At 36.7% G+C, this 20,249-nt stretch overlaps 1 long non-coding RNA gene across 1 annotated transcript; it reads left to right on the top strand.

The window, feature by feature from the left end:
• Nucleotides 1-1,702: 1,702 nt before the first annotated feature.
• On the top strand, nucleotides 1,703-18,485 carry LOC124180045. Its single transcript, XR_006870194.1, has 3 exons — nucleotides 1,703-1,775; nucleotides 12,566-12,575; nucleotides 18,476-18,485. It is a non-coding gene; the product is annotated as an uncharacterized LOC124180045 (long non-coding RNA).
• The last annotated feature ends 1,764 nt before the right edge of the window (nucleotides 18,486-20,249 follow it).

The following is a 20,249-nucleotide window of genomic DNA, read 5'->3' as shown; positions in this document are numbered from 1 at the left end:
CCTTCTCGACGAAGAGAAGTCGTAAAAAATGAACTCTATCACACGGTGTACTCAAGTAACACCGAGAGTAAGGTTTTCGTTTCAAACTAATTAACAAACAACATTCATCAGCCGTTATAAAACAACTTTGGATGAAACAACCAAAATTGAACAATTCCGCTTGATGAAACACTCGCTAAGCATCCTGATAAATATTTGATCGCACGATTCATCGGTTTCCTCAACATAAGTTTTCTACCAATTGAAGTTGAATAAAAGAAAATGTAACAAAACCAATCGTTTTTCTTACTTTTCTTTATTTTAACTTTATTTTCGAATGATCGAGAGTTAATTTTTAACAATTATGTAGAACATCGAATTTGTTTCAACAAATAATATTATTGACTTTTGTAGTTTATTCTTGCATATAATTAACTCAATTACTATCTTTGTCAAAATACTTTTTTCCGACGTTCGACGTTTTTTTTTTTTTTTCGATTACCTAAGTGCAGAGAAAAAGTATAAATGGGTTCGGTCGAGAAATAACTTCTACTAATTTTAACAAAATCATGTTGTTTGTAACCTCTGGAAACAAGAAAATCGGGTTTCCATAAAATGTCCGTCTGTCAGTTTGACGCACTGTTTTTTAAATCGGACTTGCTTATCTGTGGAACGATCGTATATGACAGGTATAAACTTCAAATTCACAAGGCATATTCGGTTACTAGACAAGGTTGAAGCCTAAAAATTTGTACACGACGGAAGTAATTCTTTGACTGCGATAAATAATTCCCCGTTGGCTAAACGATGAGAAGTCCAGGGAAATTTTACTTTGCATTAGTTATTCACGCTTTGGAAGCGTTGCAACAATGGGAATATTTTCCAGAATAACAAAGCTGCAGCTTATTTTCAAACAAGCGAACATTCGAAGCCCCCTCAACAGCTAATGAACAAAAAGCAATATGTATAGATATATATTTTCTGGGACACCAGAAACCCTGAAAGAACAAAACCGCGACCTCGACGAGAGTCGAAACGGAGAAAGAAATAACGGGGTGGTTCTACTCTCGTGCTATATTCTACCGAGTCCGTTAAAATGGTTCGAAGAAGTCTGGGAACCCGTAAGAGGCGAGACACTGCATCCTGGAGACCATTTCCTGGCTACTCCCCGGTCACCGTCTCTTACATCCTCCTCAGGGACCGACGTGTGAGATGGCTCGGGCAAATATCTTCTATATACGGATAATTTTCTGCTTTGGCGAAGCAATAAACGAAAGGCAAAGAGAGAGAGAGAGAAAGGAGAAGAGAAATCGAGGAGGGAATAAACGCTGTTGCGGCGGATGCGATTTTTAGTGCAGTTTGTCTAATGGACGGACAACTTGGAGGGCGAAAGAAAGGTTAGTTCTGGTCTTCGGTTCGAGGAGAACAATCAGTCAAAAACTTTTCACCTAGTCGTCAGTGCTGACAGGCCTTGGAGGCGATGATACCCAGATGCCGGAGGACGTTTTCTCCTTCGTGTGTATTTCCGCGCAGGATAAGGATCCTCGCTTTTATTCCCCGAGTGAATTTTGTCTGGCTTATATTTCCGGCGGATCTTCTTCTCATCCTCCTTCTTTATGATCTCAATTTTTCTTCTACATGCTTGAGCTTGACTTACTCGAATCGAATCTGCCCAGTCTCCGATTCTCTCGTAGGTATATACAGAGTGAATTTTTAACGACTGCATAATCCGTCGTCTGCTAAATTTTAATGCGCATGCGCTAGAATCCGAGAGCAGCTCTTTGCCAGGGTGACCAGTCGTCGTAAAGATAACCTCAAAAATATTTTGACATTTGTCGTTAGCAGTTGTGCTCGTTTATCAACTGGCAAAATGTTTGAGGTTAGAGACAGTTGGTCACCCTGGCAAGTAGCTATCTTGAATTATACCGCGTGCGCATCGAATTTTAGCAGACGACGAAGCAGGCAATCGGTCCCAAGTTTTTTTCATCTTTCCTGCGTTTTTCTGCGTATAATTTGTCAATAATGGGCAAGTGCCCATCAAATTTAAAATTGATAATTTTTATGCTTTCAGACCCTTAATTGGCTAATTGGCGATCAGACGAATTAGAACGATGTCTCTTCTTGTATTCCTCTACACGCCTGGATATGTGTATATATATATATATGTATATATAAACACACGCATTCTACATGTATTATGGATCGGTATATCTCATATACTACATGCAAATATAAGATGTATACAAGAGGGTGTATTTATGTATGTATGTACGTATGTACGTTAGGCACGTGCTAATTCGAGTTACAAGAAAAAAAAAGTCGATGGAAAAACCGACGACCGGAGATAAAGGTGCGATAAGCAAAGAAAGAGAGTGAGGGTGAGAGAGAAAGAGAGAGAGAAAGAGAGATATTGTAGCGCCAACAATGTGCACGGGCTGGAAAAAATATATTTAAAAAGGAGAGGAACCAGAGGAAATAAATTGAGAGAGAGGGGAAGTATAAAGAAAACGTGGAAAATGTAAAATGGTTTGAAAGAGGAAAAAGTAATTTGGCCATTCGCGTTATCCAATTTGGTAAAGGAAATTATGAGAGTACAAACATTTTCTTTTTCATTCGACTTATCGACTTGCTTAAAACTCAGAAGTACAATACTTTTATTTCTTTTATAATCGTAGTAAGTATTCATTGAAATTCTTGATCGAGAAGTTTTTTATTTCCCAACGGATTATCTGCAGGTAAAAATGTGTACAGTACTCTTATTCAGCCTACTTTTAGCAAATTCGACTTTATTTTTTTTATGCGAAAATGTGCAGCACACTTGAGTTATTTAAGCTGACTCCACACATTTTATCAAAGTTATACGAGGCAAACTTTATACAGCAGTGAATTCTACAACATGAATTAAGCATATTTTCCCTGGAACCTGCATATTGACACGATTTCAATTATGAATAGAGACACCTTGGTCTTTCTTGTATGTATAGTAGACTGGGCCAAAAAAATTGACTATTTTTTTTTTTGAAAAATATATTGAGAATATCATTCAGTATGGCAAAAAAAAAATTTCATGAAATTTTAAGCCCTTAATATTAACTTTAAGAGGTCTATCATCGCTATTTTTGATTTTTAGTAATAATTTGATGTTTTACGTCAGAACTGTCGAAATATTGAAGTGAAAAAATTTATGTTCACTTATCCCTTTATAAAATTAAATTCCCTACAAAAAAGGTCTGATTATAGATTTTTGTCAGACAAGCCGTTTCCGAGTAATTAAGCTTAATAAATTGATATAATTTCTCGATTAATTCTCGATTAATTCTCGATTAATTCTCGATTAATTATATTAATTTATTAAGCTTAATTACTCGGAAACGGCTTGTCTGACAAAAATCTATAATCAGACCTTTTTTGTAGGGAATTTAATTTTATAAAGGGATAAGTGAACATAAATTTTTTCACTTCAATATTTCGACAGTTCTGACGTAAAACATCAAATTATTACTAAAAATCAAAAATAGCGATGATAGACCTCTTAAAGTTAATATTAAGGGCTTAAAATTTCATGAAATTTTTTTTTTGCCATACTGAATGATATTCTCAATATATTTTTCAAAAAAAAAAATAGTCAATTTTTTTGGCCCAGTCTAATGTATAGCCTATTTGTTGCACAATCTTTATGACTTCAATTTTCATCGTTTATGCAGACAGATTTTCCCGGCAACGATACCTTAAAATTTTGTTTCGAATTTACTCTGAATGATTCTACATAAAATTGATAAGATACTCTTCTGTCGGCGCAATTTTCAATTTTTTACCATTGCATAATCATCCGGATAAATTTAATTTACAAAGCGGAATATCTAGATACTTTCTATTGTCAACTTTACTTCATGCGGTGAAAAACCGTTCGGCGTTAATAAATTCATAGATTCGATTAAAAGTTTCTGAATCCGACTTCACCAGAACGAACATCCAAATAGTCTACAGGATTATTTTCAAATTTTTCGATAATGTCGGCATTTGTCGAAGGTAATTATGATTTCGGCCAGTATTTGGTGGATCTTGTAGATCAATATCATACCCGAATATTTCTCGCCCGTTATTCCCATCGCGGAGAATATACTACGAAGCAACAGCGACTATTTCATATCACAATCAGAACCGAATTTGTGATGAAAGTACCGATAGCAATTATAATAATAATAACATTGCTGCATTGATGTCCTGGACATCGTAAACTCCGAAATAGTCTGATCCCCAAAAAGTCTGGTCGTTATGCTCGGAAAATTTCGAGAAATTTCTCGGTGAAAGGGATCAAACTTTTCAGATAAGCCGAACAAACACTCGCGAGCTTTACTGTTACATCACCCACGCAAACCAAAAGTTTAATTGATTTTTGTAGTGAATGATTTAATTTTGGTGGTTACGCTAGAATTATACCTTGAGCTCGTTCTAATAACTGCTCATTTTACTTCTCTTGCGAGAGAGGATTTTTGACGCGTCACAGACAGTTTTTACCACTTCAACAAACAATTTTGTAGACTTACGATGTAGCGTATCACTTGACAGCGGTAATCAATTAGTGGCTTTTACGATTTCGTAAATTCCACCAATCTTTATTCACCGATAGATTTAGCTAACAATACGAAGCGATTTAGTTGAATATATCAGCGGGTTTTCAATATTCCAATAATACCATGAAAGAAGTATTGTTTTGTTAAATTGACTAAATTAAAATGAAGATTTCATATTTTTGAATATATTTTATTCAACTATATTTGTTCGCGATTTTGAATAATTATTTCATCAATCTTTATACGTAAATCAAAATATTACGTTCACACGATAAAATGTTTCACAAAATGCATCGACTAATTGTTTTTTTTATTTCTAAAGCAAAAATTTTTCCGCGAGTCTATAGTAATATTCTCGAACTGCTCACGACTTGTGGTCATATTTCCATCAGTTCTGGGAAGTCAAATTTATAAACTATTTTTTAACATTCAGGTTTCCAGGCTGTATCATTCAAAATTTTTGCTATTCATGATAAGCGTGCAGCGTTCCGATTGAAATAATCTTGTTCTTTATGTCTTTTACGTTAATTCATCTTATTCATTACTGGATTCTTTTTACTATTGCTCATTCATACCAATGTAAAAAAATGAAGTTAACGAACGTAGTTTGCGCCTAAGATTTTCGAGTATCTACGCTTTCCCAAAACTTCACGTTTTACAATCGTTGCCTGAGCCACCGTCGCAAACACACATTTGTCGATTTAAAAATTTTTCATCGACGTAGGTGATTATTATTTCTGATTTTCAGTCTTATATCGCGATCTGTTGAGACACCGTTTATCTCGTTCCGTTAATGACGAAAGGACCAACTGTTCGGCATTCGTCATGCCTGTAAAATTCGTCTAGTCGTTAATTTATTCATGGAAAAAAAAAAAGAAACCATTTCAATTTTCCGTCCACAACGCCTAGTTATCCAGACGTTAATTGTCGTAACTCGTCAATTAGTCAAAAATCGGAGAGATTTGACTGAATTACGAGAAACAATTATACAAGTTGTTATCGTCTCGTCAAAGCGAGAATATTTGAAGCAATTTTCGCCTCGCTACACCGGGTGCGAAGTATAATAAAAGCTCTTCTAATTATACTGCGGGAAAACGGTTTTACGACAGAGATCTTTCATCCGTTGATATATGCAAATAAAATCGGTAGGTATAGGTGTTTATTCGGATCGTTGAAATTACCGTAGCTGCAAATGCTGTTTCCCTCCCTTACCTTCGTACATAGCTGATTGTTTAACGTTTAACGGCTTCATTATTTATAAAAACAACGAATCCGAGTCGACAACCTTCCGAAAACAAACGACCGTTACTTCGATCACGATTCTTATCCGCGGGTGTTAAAAAAACCCCACCACGTTAACTCTGACGCCTGGAATAACTGGATTTGAAATTAATAGTGATTAATTCATGAATCTCGGACAAAAGCGGCTGAGACAGCAGCTTAGGTTTAATTAATAAGTGAAAAGCGAGATGCTGCAGAATATTATGTACATATCGCATGAGACAGTCTGGAATACTTAGAGGTCACTTGAATGCCCTTCATGAATTTCCCAAGATTCTATATGAATTAAAATTTATACACCTATATACGCGCAGACAGTATATTATGTGTGTGTATGGGTAGGTGGAGAGAATCCGGGGCGGCACTAATAAAGCATTCGCCCGAGGATAGGTATATGCTTGACAATTAAACTTACTTCGAAATTTGACTTGGAAATTTAATCTTTGCATAATCGTGTTTCTCGCGGCTCTGCGCATTGCCGGATTCGTTAGCGACCGAGGGTAAAAAAAAGTTTCGTTTTGTTTCGTTTCCCTTTTTTTTCTTTTTTTTTTTTGCATTCCCTCCTACGAAGAGTCTCACAGGAACATAGACTCCGCTCGGTTTGAAATTTGAATTCTTGTTTTTTACAATGCGTTTCGCACGCGGAACGCGACGTGTGACCTGATTCGAACCCAAATATGTCTGTTGGGAAATTTGACCGATTAACGAATTTCGTGCCAATTCGTACCTCGAACGTAAATGTCGTACAGGCGCGATGGCGATAGAAATTTTCGTATTACAATATATGGAATTTAGAACGTTAAATTTAACCGGTTTACAGCATACAATCAACGATCGGCTCTGCATCCCCCGAGGGTCTTGTTTGCACGTGCGGAACACTTTATGCTGCATCGACAAACCTGCACAACACGGTACATCGTTCGTCATGTGTGCACACGGTCAAAGTGATTCCGCAGGCGGCGTGTGAACAAATGCACGGGGCTGGATTGAAGTTCCAAATTCTAAAATTTACGAAAGCGCCTGTTTCCGAATTATTTGGTGGTGAAACTTGAGGTAAAGATATCGAAATTTGAAGAAACAACAAAGTTGCGAATGTTTTCCAATGTTCCGAAAAGTAAAGTTCCCGTAGAGAAAAATATCGGAAAATAATGTTTCGATAGAGTGAAATTCCGATAGTTAAAATATACTCGCACAGCGTAGTTTACTCAACGAGTGGATGTAAAGAATCAGAAAGACGGAAAATCATTGTGACCAGGATTCCGAACGTAAGAATATCGAAAATCCAAAACAAAGAAAGTTGAAAGTGATGAAATCTTATCCAGCAAAAAATTCACGGAACTGAAAATCTTAAATCATTCCGAATTTCGTTTTTGCAGATTTTTAAATTTTCTCATTTTTGCACTTTCGGAATTTCGGAAACTAATTTCATCGAGGAAGATACGGAACTTGCATCAGCTGGCCACATAGGAACCCAGAGGGATTTATTGTTTTTCAATGGTTAGTAAAGATCTGCGAATTTTTTACCTTCGATGTCACCGAAAGATTTTTAGTGAATACGCACGATTTCACGTCATGGAGGATAAATGGGCCTTACCGTCTGAAACAGAAGTTCGGAAAACTACAAGCTTTTATTTACACCAACGATATACCGAAAATGAATGAAACAATATCTCTACTGTGTGATAAAAATGAATCTGAGTAAATTCGACTAACATAAGCTAAAGTATGAAAAATCTAAAAGAAGGTATTATAATCAAAATGTGCAAAATGATTAAACTCTGCTGTTTTTGATCTGATTTTATTGGTGAAATAAAACTGTAGCCCTCTTCTGCGCAACAAAAAAGAAATTCAAAAAACGAAGAACTTCATCTGGATTACTTTCAGATTACCGCGAGCGTGAAGAAGCTGCAACACGAAACAATTTCATCCTGTAAAACAGTCAGGATAAAATATCTCTGGTCCCATTTATCCCCTTGCTCGGATCCTCGAACTCGGTTCTCCTCCTGCTCATCCTGACAGAAACTCGGAAACGTGAACGATATAAGCCTGCAGGATTATTCCCAGCACGGTTCTGGCGATCACATCACGGTTCGCGGTAGGTATTTAGGTATAGATATAATATTCGATTTATTTCTAACCTGGGATAAATTAATTTTAATCTCCGATGTATGAGTATATTTATACATAGCTCGTTAAATTCGTGAAACAAAATTACCAAAATTAATATAAAATCGTTGATTGCTCTCCCAGAGTTTTCCAAGGAAAGTAAACTCGGAAAACTTCTGAGTGGTGTGATGTGCTATATATATATATATATATATTATATTTATTTTGATATTCAATTAACTCGCTCGTCGCCAAGTGATGTATTGTATATATATATATATATATATATATATATGTATATGTATATATATATACATCGCTTGGCGACGAGCGAGTTAATTGAATATCAAAATAAATTCGTTCCTCTGAACTCGTTTTTATTACTAATTTGACTTAGAGTTTAAGATTCGTAAATGAACGGACGAAGAAGCGTATACTTGAAAACTTAATATCGAAAATAGAAATTTGAGAAACATCTCAGGTCGGATTACCTCGGTACAATCTAAAGTGTCTTTGATCAATTGACGAACACGCGATAATTAGTTTCGCGTATTCAAATGACGTAATTCGGTCGAGTATTTTCCAATTTCAAAACGCAAACGGGCTCGCCAAGATTATAAAAAGAAGGCGAATGGTATTTGGAAAGTACAGCGGTGCTTCCAGCCATGCCCGAGGGTTAGATAATCCCTTGATTTTCATTCGCCCGAAGTGGTGGGGTTTCAATTAATTCTCTGAGCTATACGCGAAACTCCGCTCTACAAAGACACACAAAGGTCCTCTTCACCGCCGACAGCAACCAACTCGGTCTAATTATCCCTCGGCGGAAACAGAATCTCTTCTATGGCGTGGCTGTGTGGCTGCAACATTACCGCAGAATGATGAGTAGACGCTAGGATACTAGCCAGGTTGTGACGATACTATCAGTGTTACGAAAAATGAAATTTTGAAAAGTGGAATTCTGCTCGAGGCTCCGAATGTCACGTAACGAGTCCTCGTCGTTTCGAGTATCACAATTATTCGTGTCAATGGTACAATCAACCACCTCTTAACATTTTCTAAGTTAATCTTGAACAGCATATTTGTGCACCAGTACTTTCAGTACATTGTACCGTGCATCCGAGTTGTTTGACCTAGCCAACGAGCAAAGTCTTCACATAACGCCACGTAGAGCTTTTTCCGAGTTACGATCCATTGAACGAGGCAGGTTCTTGCAGGTTTTTCCCCAAACTTGACTGGATGTCGCAGCTCATTGGATGTCAATGTCCATGTAACGGTCAATTTTTCAGTCAAATCATTTTCACCAAGAGTCGGACCTCTTCGTACTTCGACGTTGGAACAACTGGCGTAACGTTACAAGTGTTAGATTCTTTTACCGCAGTATGATTTTCACCGGACGTGACGATGTAGCGACACGTTGGAGGTGAGGCGGAAATAAGAGAAAGCGAAAAAAGAAAAAAAAAAACAGAAGCCGTAAACCGCAGGCTTCCGATCGATGCTGGAAACACGTCACAACCAACGCAGTCGACGAACAATGGACCATGATTACCGAATGTGAACCTTGCGGGTGATCAGCGGTCGCCATTCTGCGACTGAAACCACCTCCCAGCCATGTTCGAGACCTTCCGAAATTACTTTTTATTTACCAATCCTGTCTCTCGCATTTTCAAATGATTAATATTTCGAGGCAAGCGAGTTCTCACAAGGATGAACGTTTACCGATAAGAGACAAAACCGAAAGTCTTAGAAAACACGTTTCAAAGATTTCTTGTGTTGTGAGCCAATTTTCGACCTCAACATCTTCCACGGAAAAACGCTTGTCGCCTCTTCGGCAGATGTCTTTGAGAATCCTGGAGGGTCTCCGTACGATCCCTTAAAATTAGATTGATTCTGATACGTTTAGCATCACCCGCGTCGTCTGCTAACAGGTTGGTCGACTGGTAGCAGACTACACCAGTGCCCTTGAATGTGTCAGAATCAATCCAAGGGTGAGCTCGTAGCTAGCTACCACCTTCAATGGACAATGTTCCTTGATGATTAGCAGACTTAGTTAAATTCAGGTAATTGGACCCTAGTTAACTGCCAATTTCTGTAAAGACGGATTATCTTATCGAATTTGAAGTTGTAAGTACCACTTTGGAAAATCAGCGTATGACGTATTCAAAACTAGATCGACTTGGCTAGCATGAGCAAGACACGCGCCTTGCAGATTTTAGTATTTTTTATAATTGATCCGGTGTCTAGAAGGTAAAATTGACAAAATGAATGAAAAAAATTACACAGGACTGCGAAATGTAATTTTTAATTTCCCCTTAAAATAATAATGATTCTATTAGGTATTTAGGTATGTTGAATTAAAATGTAACACTAGTGTTTTTTACAGCACATCAAGATTTATTTTTATCCAAGATATGCATATTTACAGGTTTTGGAACAATTTTTACGAAAAAACAAAATATAAAGAATATAAAGTAAACGTTTAGTTCTAAAAAGAAAAGACTTACGATATCTTTTTCTACTTCTTTTAAAACTCCTGTTCAATTTAGTTTCTGTTTTACTTACGTACCTCTAAATATGCTTCAAATCACCATAAACAACGACTAGTGAGGATAGATGAATATTTAAATATCAACACTACCATTAATACACGTAATTAAGTAGGGTAGCTAATTTTGAATCACAAGCATGAATTCCTCAATGAAAAGTAGCATATTTATTATAGCCAAACGAAATATAAGAAAACATCCGTATTTTTACGCATCATTCTTCAAGATTTTCGGAACGGTTACTTCAAATCAAGTTGACTTATTGAAATTTTAAATTCGTGAAATAAGATGTAGGAATAGTTGTCAGATATTTGTATGAAGATATTGCTTTCCGGGTTTATTTTTCAGAAATTCTTGAAGTCTAAAGGAAAAATGTAGTTTGCAGTAAAAAAACTACAAAAAGGATTTGAATCTTGCACAAAAATTGGTGAATATTTAATCGATGATTTTTATTTTCAAGAATTTCCAAAAAACTCCGACAAACAAGTATTAACTCATATCGCATATGAATACAAAGTGTTATACATACTTAAAAAGATTGATGCTAGAAATACCCAAAACCCTTTTCGTAAATCTGAAGAGTGCGTCGTTTCCCATATCGAAATTGAAAAAGACAGGATAAAAATTGAGACTAATTCCTTCTGCGATGTCCTTCAACATTTTCTTTGTTACTTTCTGTTTCCAAAACATCAGCGAGCCCCGGAAAGTATTTGGTCAGCATGGATCCAATCATTTCTTCTGCACACTCCGTTGGTCAGGTGATTTTCCCGAGTCTTAAGGTGATGTTATAGTCAGTCTTTACCGACCGAGTGAAATATCGCCTATTTCGACTACTACATACACTTACGCATCACATTACATAAAAGCTACCGATAGCGCCATTCTACATGCAGTTCCGAACAGGAACACCCGAAAACATTTTTGTTTCAAGTGAGAATAACGCCACGAAATGCATACCTGCAACAAGTGGTAATTGAGTTATACATTTTCTGGCATTATTCCTGCGTGAAACAAAACTTTCCTCAGATATTCGTTTTCGGTATTGTATGTAGAATGGTGCTAAAAGTAACTTTTTTGCATTAGTGATGCGCAAGCGTAGGTAACGCTAAAAGTAAGTGATGTTTCACTCCGTCGGTAAAGACAGACCATAGTTCATAGTAGTAAATTGTATAGTATACTATACAATATTATACAAGACTATACTGGACTATACAATACTAGACTATAGTCTACATTAGTCGACTATATAGACCACTACTACTGTCTATAGTATACACTATAGTAGTAGACCGACTAGCACGATTAGTGATTAGATAATAGTGAAAATAGGTGATATTTCACTCCGTATATAGTAGTAAACTATATAACCTACCATACCATACTATACTAGACTATAGTCTATAGTATTGGACTACATAGACTTCTACCATAATCTATAGTATAGACTGACTAGTGCGATTAAGCGATTAGGTAATAGTGAAAATAAGTGATGTTTTACTCCATCGGTAAAGACTGACTGTAGTCTATAGTAGTAAACTATATAACCTACTATACCATACTATACTACCCTATAGTCTATAGTATTGGACTATATAGGCTTCTACTATAATCTATAGTATAGACTATATTATGTAATAGACTGACAGCGCAATTACGCGACTAGGTAATAGCGAAAATAAGTGATGTTTTACTCCGTCGGTAAAGGCTGACTATGGTGCGATTAGGCGTTATGCCTGCCAACGAAATATTGAGGGGCGTCTACGCACGATCAAATCAAACGCGAGTTGAACCCCGCTGGTCGATACAATACGACGGTGTGTCGTTGAATCGAATGAAATTCATCCGCAACGCGGTACGCCATGACGGCACAAAGCCTTCCAGCTAATATCCTTGCATCCTTGCAGCATCAAAGGATTGCAGCGTCAATTTGCTTACCTGAAATCGCGCACGCCTGCGTTTATACATCGCTATTGTCGGCCCTCGGGCATCCACCTATCGGCGATTAGTCAACCGTAAGTGAAGAGCCAACCACGTACACGTTACGCGGTCTGCATCAAACTGATTAGAACATTTCACTTGCAGACTGGCTTCCGTGTCTATTTACCTGGCGTATAGGTACCGGGCGAAAAAGCATTGAAATTAGAAATTGTGGTCAAATTGTATCGGATTCAAAAAAATTATATCAGACGAGTCAACTGCTCTGAATATAACTCATTTAGCTTGAATACGGATGAAATTATTTACACACCTCGATAATAGATGGGAAATGTATTTAAGTTTATGAATTACAAATAGAAAAGCCCGATCGCTTTAGATACCGTATAACCTCTTCTTTGATTCATAAAACGTCTAAGGACGTTGAATCTTAATAAAGTTCCCTTTATTTTCTTTTTCGTTATTCACGATCAATTAACCAGACAAAATTTGTGACGACAAGTTATTACAGATAGTGTGAATTGTAAATTATTTATGTACTTTATTAGAGACCGTGTCAAAGTTACGAAACAAATTCCTTGATGATAATCCATTTAGAAACAAAATTAGCTCTGATACATTGAAATCTGACAAGTGAAATGCTTCTGATCCTACCAGCGTGCAACAATAAAACGATTATTACGAACTTTTGTCGTGTCAGGAACTCTGCTCGCTCGGTAATAATGGGAGAGTATAATTCCGTTTATTGGTAGTACACGAAGGAACGTGTGAACAAAATAGGATGACAATAGCTGGAAGGATGAAGTCAGTCGAACGCAATTTGTCGCAGAAACAACAATGAATCGTATGACTCGAATTCGTGCTTTGCATCACTATTTTCCAATAACACTATCTACAGTTATTAAAAACGGAACTCTCCTCCTATTACTTACATGTGTGATTTCTAACTTGTTTTTCCATATCAGAATCGAGAGATAGTTTCAATTAAATCGAACTCAATTAACTTTGAATTGCCGTTTCCAATCTGGACTCTATCAATTAACAACAACAACAATGAACAAATGTAATCCGAATCCTGATGGAATCAATTTAGAAAAAATAGTTCAGACACCAAAAAGACCGTTGCCGCGTTTAACTTTTAAATCTGCCCAAAGGAATCACAAGAACGACAGGTTCAACTCCAACTGATAAATGGAATCGTGAAAATTCATGATGATTTTTTAATTCTTGACTGACAATAAGTCTACAATATCTGCAATTGTCAATGTCTAGATTAAAATTCACGGTAAAAAGTAAGATTTAAAGAACTGGTCAAGCAGAAAAAAATTACTCTGTAATTCTGGCTCAAAATAGCAGTAGAAATGTACAAGCAACAAATCAATAACCGGGATATAAAAATTCTTTAGCAATGAAAGAAACTGCTACACAAAGTCCCAAAAAAATGTAATCAGTTCTAAGCTTATAGGAGGGATTGCTTGTATTGAGATGAAAATCACAAAAATTTGTCCCACAAAAATTGGTCACACACCCATACGTCAATGTGAAAATAGTCAAAGGTGATTTTCTAGACCTCGAAACGTTTCTTCTTGAAACTAAATTATGAGAAAAAGTTGACAGACCTGGATCAGACTTTTTCCTCTTATTTTAGGAGCAAGAGTAAACGGTTTTGACCACAATTTGTTTTCTTGCCATACGCGAAGTAAATTCATGCGGGAAGATGTTATACTTCCTATATTTACTTGAAATCGTTACGGTAATTAGAAGTTCAAGTCCAATACAACTTCGAAAATGTAGTAAAATCTGAAGCAACATATTTAACGTTGCAATGTCCAGAAAATGTGTACCCAGACCCATTATAATTTTTTGTGAATCTATCAGTACTCAAGCCGTTGTTGTAACGATCCCCATTTTATAAAAATTTTCTAACAACTATTGGAAAGGAATTTGTTTTTTTTTTACAGTACCAAGTAAAAAGCTCAACTTTTCCTTTTTGGAAATTATTACAACGACTTCTATTTTCTCCGAATCATACAGAGTGTCGGTAAGGGGGAAGCTAGCAATAAGAAATGACGAAGTAAGTATCTCTTGATTGAACCACGCAACGAAATCTGAGGAATGGATAAAAAGAAAATCAGCAAGGCCTGCAGCAGTCCAATCAACTCACGAATCCAAAGGTACGTGGCCTCCCCGTCTATGGGTGCAGGTACGCGCAATTCAGGTTTGTATATAAGTAGTTCTTGGGGACAGTTAGTTAACGGCTGAGAAGTTGGTTAGTTAGCGAGTTGGTTCTAAGGCCAACTATCTCCACCGAAGCACAGTTGTTTTCCCATCCAGGATAGGTGCAGGTATATGTATATTGTACAAAGTATATCCTGCGACGTTGGAGGGATCAGCACTTCCTACTTCCACCCGATTACGACTACTTGTATATACCTATATAAATGCACACGTATGCCGTGAGTGCGCGCGTGTATTCACGCATACTTTGGAGAATGCAGCGCACGGTGATCCCAAACATCGTAGGACATATTCAATTTGCATGCTATGCGAGGTGTCGCTTCGCAACGCGGCTTAACTTGGTTTAACGCTTCGCTTATTACGGGCAGACATCGTTTACCTGCTCGGGTCCAACAAGGAAGACGTTATCCCAGCACCTACGTGCTGTTGGATGGCAAACCAAGACAGAAATAAAGAGAGAGTGAGAGGAGAGAGAGAGAGAGAATGTACTCCGGCAAGAAAACTTCCAAGGTTTGCATCTAGGCACGCGATAATTGTTCAAGTTTTAGTTTTAATCATATACCCTGGATGGAATTACGAACGTAATTTACCATCGTTTTTTTTTACGATTTTTACAGCTGCAGTAAAGGACTGTGAAAAGCCTGTTTAAAGTCCCCAGACAATGATTATATCCAAGCCTGTTCTAAAACATTATCGAAATTCAAATGATTTGTGTAAACTTTTTATATGAAATTGCAAAAAACAATTCTATTCACTGTTTAAGAGTTTTTTTTGAAAATTTCATGGCTATTTTTTCAAACGACTCACCGCCAGGAATTTATTGTTAGATACATTGGAACAATTTTGATCAAAATTTGTTCCATAATTTTCATCACTCTTCTCTACAAAATTGCCAAACTTCTAAGAATCTGAAAATAAACAACGTTCTTCTGAATCTCAGTATAAAGCTTTCGAAACAGGTGAACATTTTTCAAACAATTTCTAGATAACGATGCTCGTATCATTTCAGAACAGTTTCACTTATAATCGAACTTTATGAAACTTTTTATAGTTTTTAGACTATTCAACTGTTTTACAGTCGTTAGAATAGTTGAGAAATTTTTTATGTGCGTAATCAAAAATACCTATACTTCAAGGACGAGCTTGGGAAAATGGAAACTTCGTTTCAAGTGCAGATGAAGAATTACAGTGACGGTAGAATGAAGTTCCAAAGGTGCGTTTAGAAAGCTCAAATTTTTTTCTGAACCCCGTTAATCCTTCTGTAATTTCGAAAATCTCGTACATACTTAATAACCGACCACCTGATAATGACAGTGATCTAATTCTGTTACTACGAATATTTTAAAATATTATAAAAATGAGGCCAAAGCTCCAATGATTCACGACTGAATTCACGTCACGTTATTTTTCAATGACGGTAAATATTGATTATTAATCGTGATCCGTTATATTTTTTTATTACTGCAGAGTGGAATTTCGTGTTTTTACAGAGATTGTTCATCGATTAATTATTTTTTCATGTCACGGTTAATTATACAATCAATTACCGCTAAAAATTGTGCACAAGACAGGACGGCTGTTATTATTCTTTAGAGAGAGCTGCTTTACTGGTTCGTTGTTGTAACTTTTAACAGGCTTAATGTACTTACAACAAACACCGGGGACAAAGCAAAATTTTCAAGTTTTCCCATGCTGCTTAACCACGCCTGACCGATATCAAATTTCCAGCATTAAGCAATATTTCTCAATATTCTACCATGCAAATATTTCCCCAAAAAAGTTACGGGATGACAAGAATTTCTGTGTTTTCATTTTTCCCGCAGTTATGATATCGCAAAATGGTTTAATTGAGGTGGAAAATCGCAAAAAAATTGTTGCTGTCGTACTTTTTGCGACCCTCGTCAGAGACAAAAAATAGCTCCCTAATCAGCTTGTCGTGCCTGTCGTGAAAATGACATTAAAATTAATTATTTTTTGCTAACGTCTGCGATTTATTCATTCAATACAATTTCAGCGCTCTCACTTTAAAACTTTACCATTCTAGGAGGCTGAAATTCGTTATTATAACGTAAAGACAAACATATTACTATTACTTAAACTTGACGCCATTTCAAAGTTATGAAATCGATGTTTTTTAAATATTTTAAAAGTTTGATCATTATCAACCTCCCACGATTCTGCCCAACAACAAATCAAGGAACTCAATCTACAAATACGGTAAATTCTTTAAAATAATTTGGTGTCCATCTAGTGAATTTAACAGACACCGCATCATTTGATCATCGATGTATTGCAAGTTTTTCCGTAAGGGAAAATCTCGGATTTGTATAGAAGGTTGTAGATGATTTGCAAGAATGTAATAATAATGCAAATTGAAAAATCCGCGTGAATAATTTCTCTTAAAGGGTATTGTAGCCGTATTCCGGGATCAGAATTAAAAATATCGAGGCAGAAATCGACTCTGAACCCATGGAAGAAGCCCCGCATTTGTGAGATCTGGAAAACGGATTTAAAAAGAGCTGAAACATTCCGTCATTGTTACGACCAAGCTTGGCAGTTATATATATATATATATATAATGTTCGCACAACTCGAGGCTGCATTGTTCTCTTTGATCGATAACACGGAAGCCATGATTGTATTTCTACAAAAAAAAAAAAGAAAAAGAATCGAAAACAAATGCAAACAAGACTCGTAACAAGTTTCAAAAATAACGAAAAGAAATCTCATCGATGAGGCGATAAGCACTGTGACCTAAAAAATATAAGTCTAAACAAGAAAAAGTTTCAACGTGAAAAAATGGATAACAGAGACTCGAAGATGCAGTCAAAATTAATTGAGGTGAATTTTGTCCGAACAAAGTCCTCGGCTGAGAGTTGAAAAATATTTAATCAATCAATGAAAACTGTATGTTATTGGTAAAAAACAAAAAACATTGTTCGTATCAGAATCCTGTTTCAATTCACGAATATAATGAGCTGTTATTGTACTCATAAAAACTGGACGAACTTAAAACTGTCGTGAGTTTAAAATATTTTCAGGAGATTAAATTGATTGTGCAAGAAAAGAGAACGATTTTCGCCAAAATTTTTTTAGTTACAAACACCCTTAAAATCCGCAAGCATTTTGCAGAAGCATCAAATTGTCCCAAAAGTCAGCCATATTTTATTTTCATTTGAACAGACAAACACTCTCCCAGAAAATTGAAAGGTACGGATTATATTTCGTGACTGAAATGCCGGAATGATATCGTTAAGAGACGATGGGCGGCGTAATTGGAAGTAATTTCCAGATTGAAAATAAAAGGTTGACGGCGTATCGGCCTCGCTTCGAACCCTTGAATTTGTTTTAGTTGGGCTTAGCCGTAAAATGTAACACGGGGGATTAGTTCGGTTCTGAACCGAAGCCGTCCAACAATTTTGGGGGATTCGAGTTTGCGTGCTAAACCGCTTTAAAGCACTTCCACGCGATATTTCGGGCTTTGTTAATTCTAAAAGGACTTGCAGGCCTAAATTGGATGCGGGGAGCGTCAAGGCCTGATTGGTAAAAGTTTTCGGTCCTGCGGGATCAGCGAGATTATCTTAGATGTTCGAACAAACTCGGATCATTCGTCAGGTGCAGAAAACGGCAAAGGCGTAAGTACTCTGAAAAAATTTGCAAAGGCTAGTATCATTTTCAGTAAGATGCGAAATTATTAATTGTTACCTGATTTTGAAGAGAAATAACGTGCTTTTCGTAGCAGTTGATATTGCCTTACAGAAAATCAATACTTTTTCATAAATTTAAACAAATACACTTTTCTTCACTTACAACAGCTAGAAACTCAAAATAATGAAATACGGGACTGGTAGATTTGCACTGAAAACTTTGGCGCATTCATACCTGCATAGCAAGATAAAGTAAAACTTTCCATAAATAACGTCAGCAGCGAGTTCTTGAGCCGCATTAAAAAAAATTTCAATTATAACCGGGGACAATGAATAGAATTTGATATCACATTCATTCAGCAGAGTTCCGCATTCAAAGTATAATGAAATGCCTAGAAACAAAGGGCGGAAAAATAATAATAAACAAATTGGATTAAAAAGAGTGACGGCCAGTACAACGATTGTGTAGATTTATCCATATTATAATACCAATGGAATATTCCACACGATGAAAAATTACCTAAATCCGTTCGCCTCGGCAAATTCGATTTTTCTGTAAAACGATATTTTCCATCATCAGTATTTTTTCGAGTTACCACGTGGTACGAAAAATTTGGGACTATCATATTCATTCGAATAAATTTTAAGTCCGACGAACGTAACGATAATTACGTAATTGATTTTGATACACTCGAGTATTCTTCGCTTTCATCCCCAAATGACTCATCAAATTTCTGGGAATTAGATAAACCGTTCAATGAAAGGAAATATCTGTGACCCGATTAATATTTCGATAATGATTGCGTGCGGGAATCACCCATACATAAAGCAGTATATCTATAATAATATTGAATATTGAATAATATTTTTGAAACTTTCCGGCAATTTTGAGGGTACTCTCGACGATTGACGGAATAACAATCGTCTACAGTGTGCAGTCATTATTATCGTGAAACAGCCCCGTTGAACGAGAGAAAATATCTAGTGATATTTTGCAATTAAGCTAACACCTGTAACCGGGTCGCTGCAGGGAGCTCGGGTTATTATTGACGGCGATGCGAAAACGAAATTTCATTACGAAACTCGATGGGCCAAAATTTAGAGCCAAGATTGCACTATAACGCCGTTTAATAATTCATACAAATCGATAACGACTGCATGGTAGGTAAACTAGAATTGTGGAGAACGGAGCGGAGTGCAATATTATTCATATGCAATATTCGCGTGTTTGCTCGGTTTGCGTTCGCTCTCTTTATTCACCTGCGAAACATTTTTTCAGCGATAAATAAGCACGGGATATTTGACGCGTGAATGCCTGTTTGATAAAAATCTGAAAAGTGATATATGTAAATGTAAATGTGGTATAACACACTTTGCGCGTCTTATTACATATACAAATTCGCGAAAAAAGCTTTGGCAACAAAACGAATATTTGATATTCGCAGAGAACGTCGGAACGGATTTGTCGCCGCAGAGAGGCTCCGGAATATCTTTTAAAACCGCGGATGGAGTTTTCTCGGTTGCCGTGCGGATCTATAAAAATTGGCGAGGTATCTGCGGAATGGAAAAACGTCTAATAAACGGAAGTTTGCGATATCGCCGCGCGTCCTCGTTGGCTTAATCTGCACCCGCGCATCTAACGCTTTTTCCCAAGAAACTCGGAGTCTCGGGCTTCGAGCCAGAATTTAAGAAACATTGGAAGACCCGGAAATCTTATTTACACACTGCATCTTTCCTCGACCATCGAGCTTTTTCTCACCGCCTAAACGCATCGCGAGTTTAACCAAGTTCGCGCACATCGGGACGTAATTTGTAATGACTCGTTACGATTGCGGTTCACTTTGTAAAAAGCTCCAGCGAAATTTCCAACGATCAAAGACTGATCGATTCTCCTCGTGAATCAGTATCAAGTGCTGTTCAAGTTCTCGAGGACTTCTTAGCCGCGT

Source organism: Neodiprion fabricii, chromosome 4, assembly GCF_021155785.1.
Source record: "Neodiprion fabricii isolate iyNeoFabr1 chromosome 4, iyNeoFabr1.1, whole genome shotgun sequence".
NCBI classification, from domain to species: domain Eukaryota; kingdom Metazoa; phylum Arthropoda; class Insecta; order Hymenoptera; family Diprionidae; genus Neodiprion; species Neodiprion fabricii.
The sequence above is the reverse complement of the archived record's forward strand: the minus strand, read 5'-3'. Positions and strand labels throughout refer to the sequence as shown.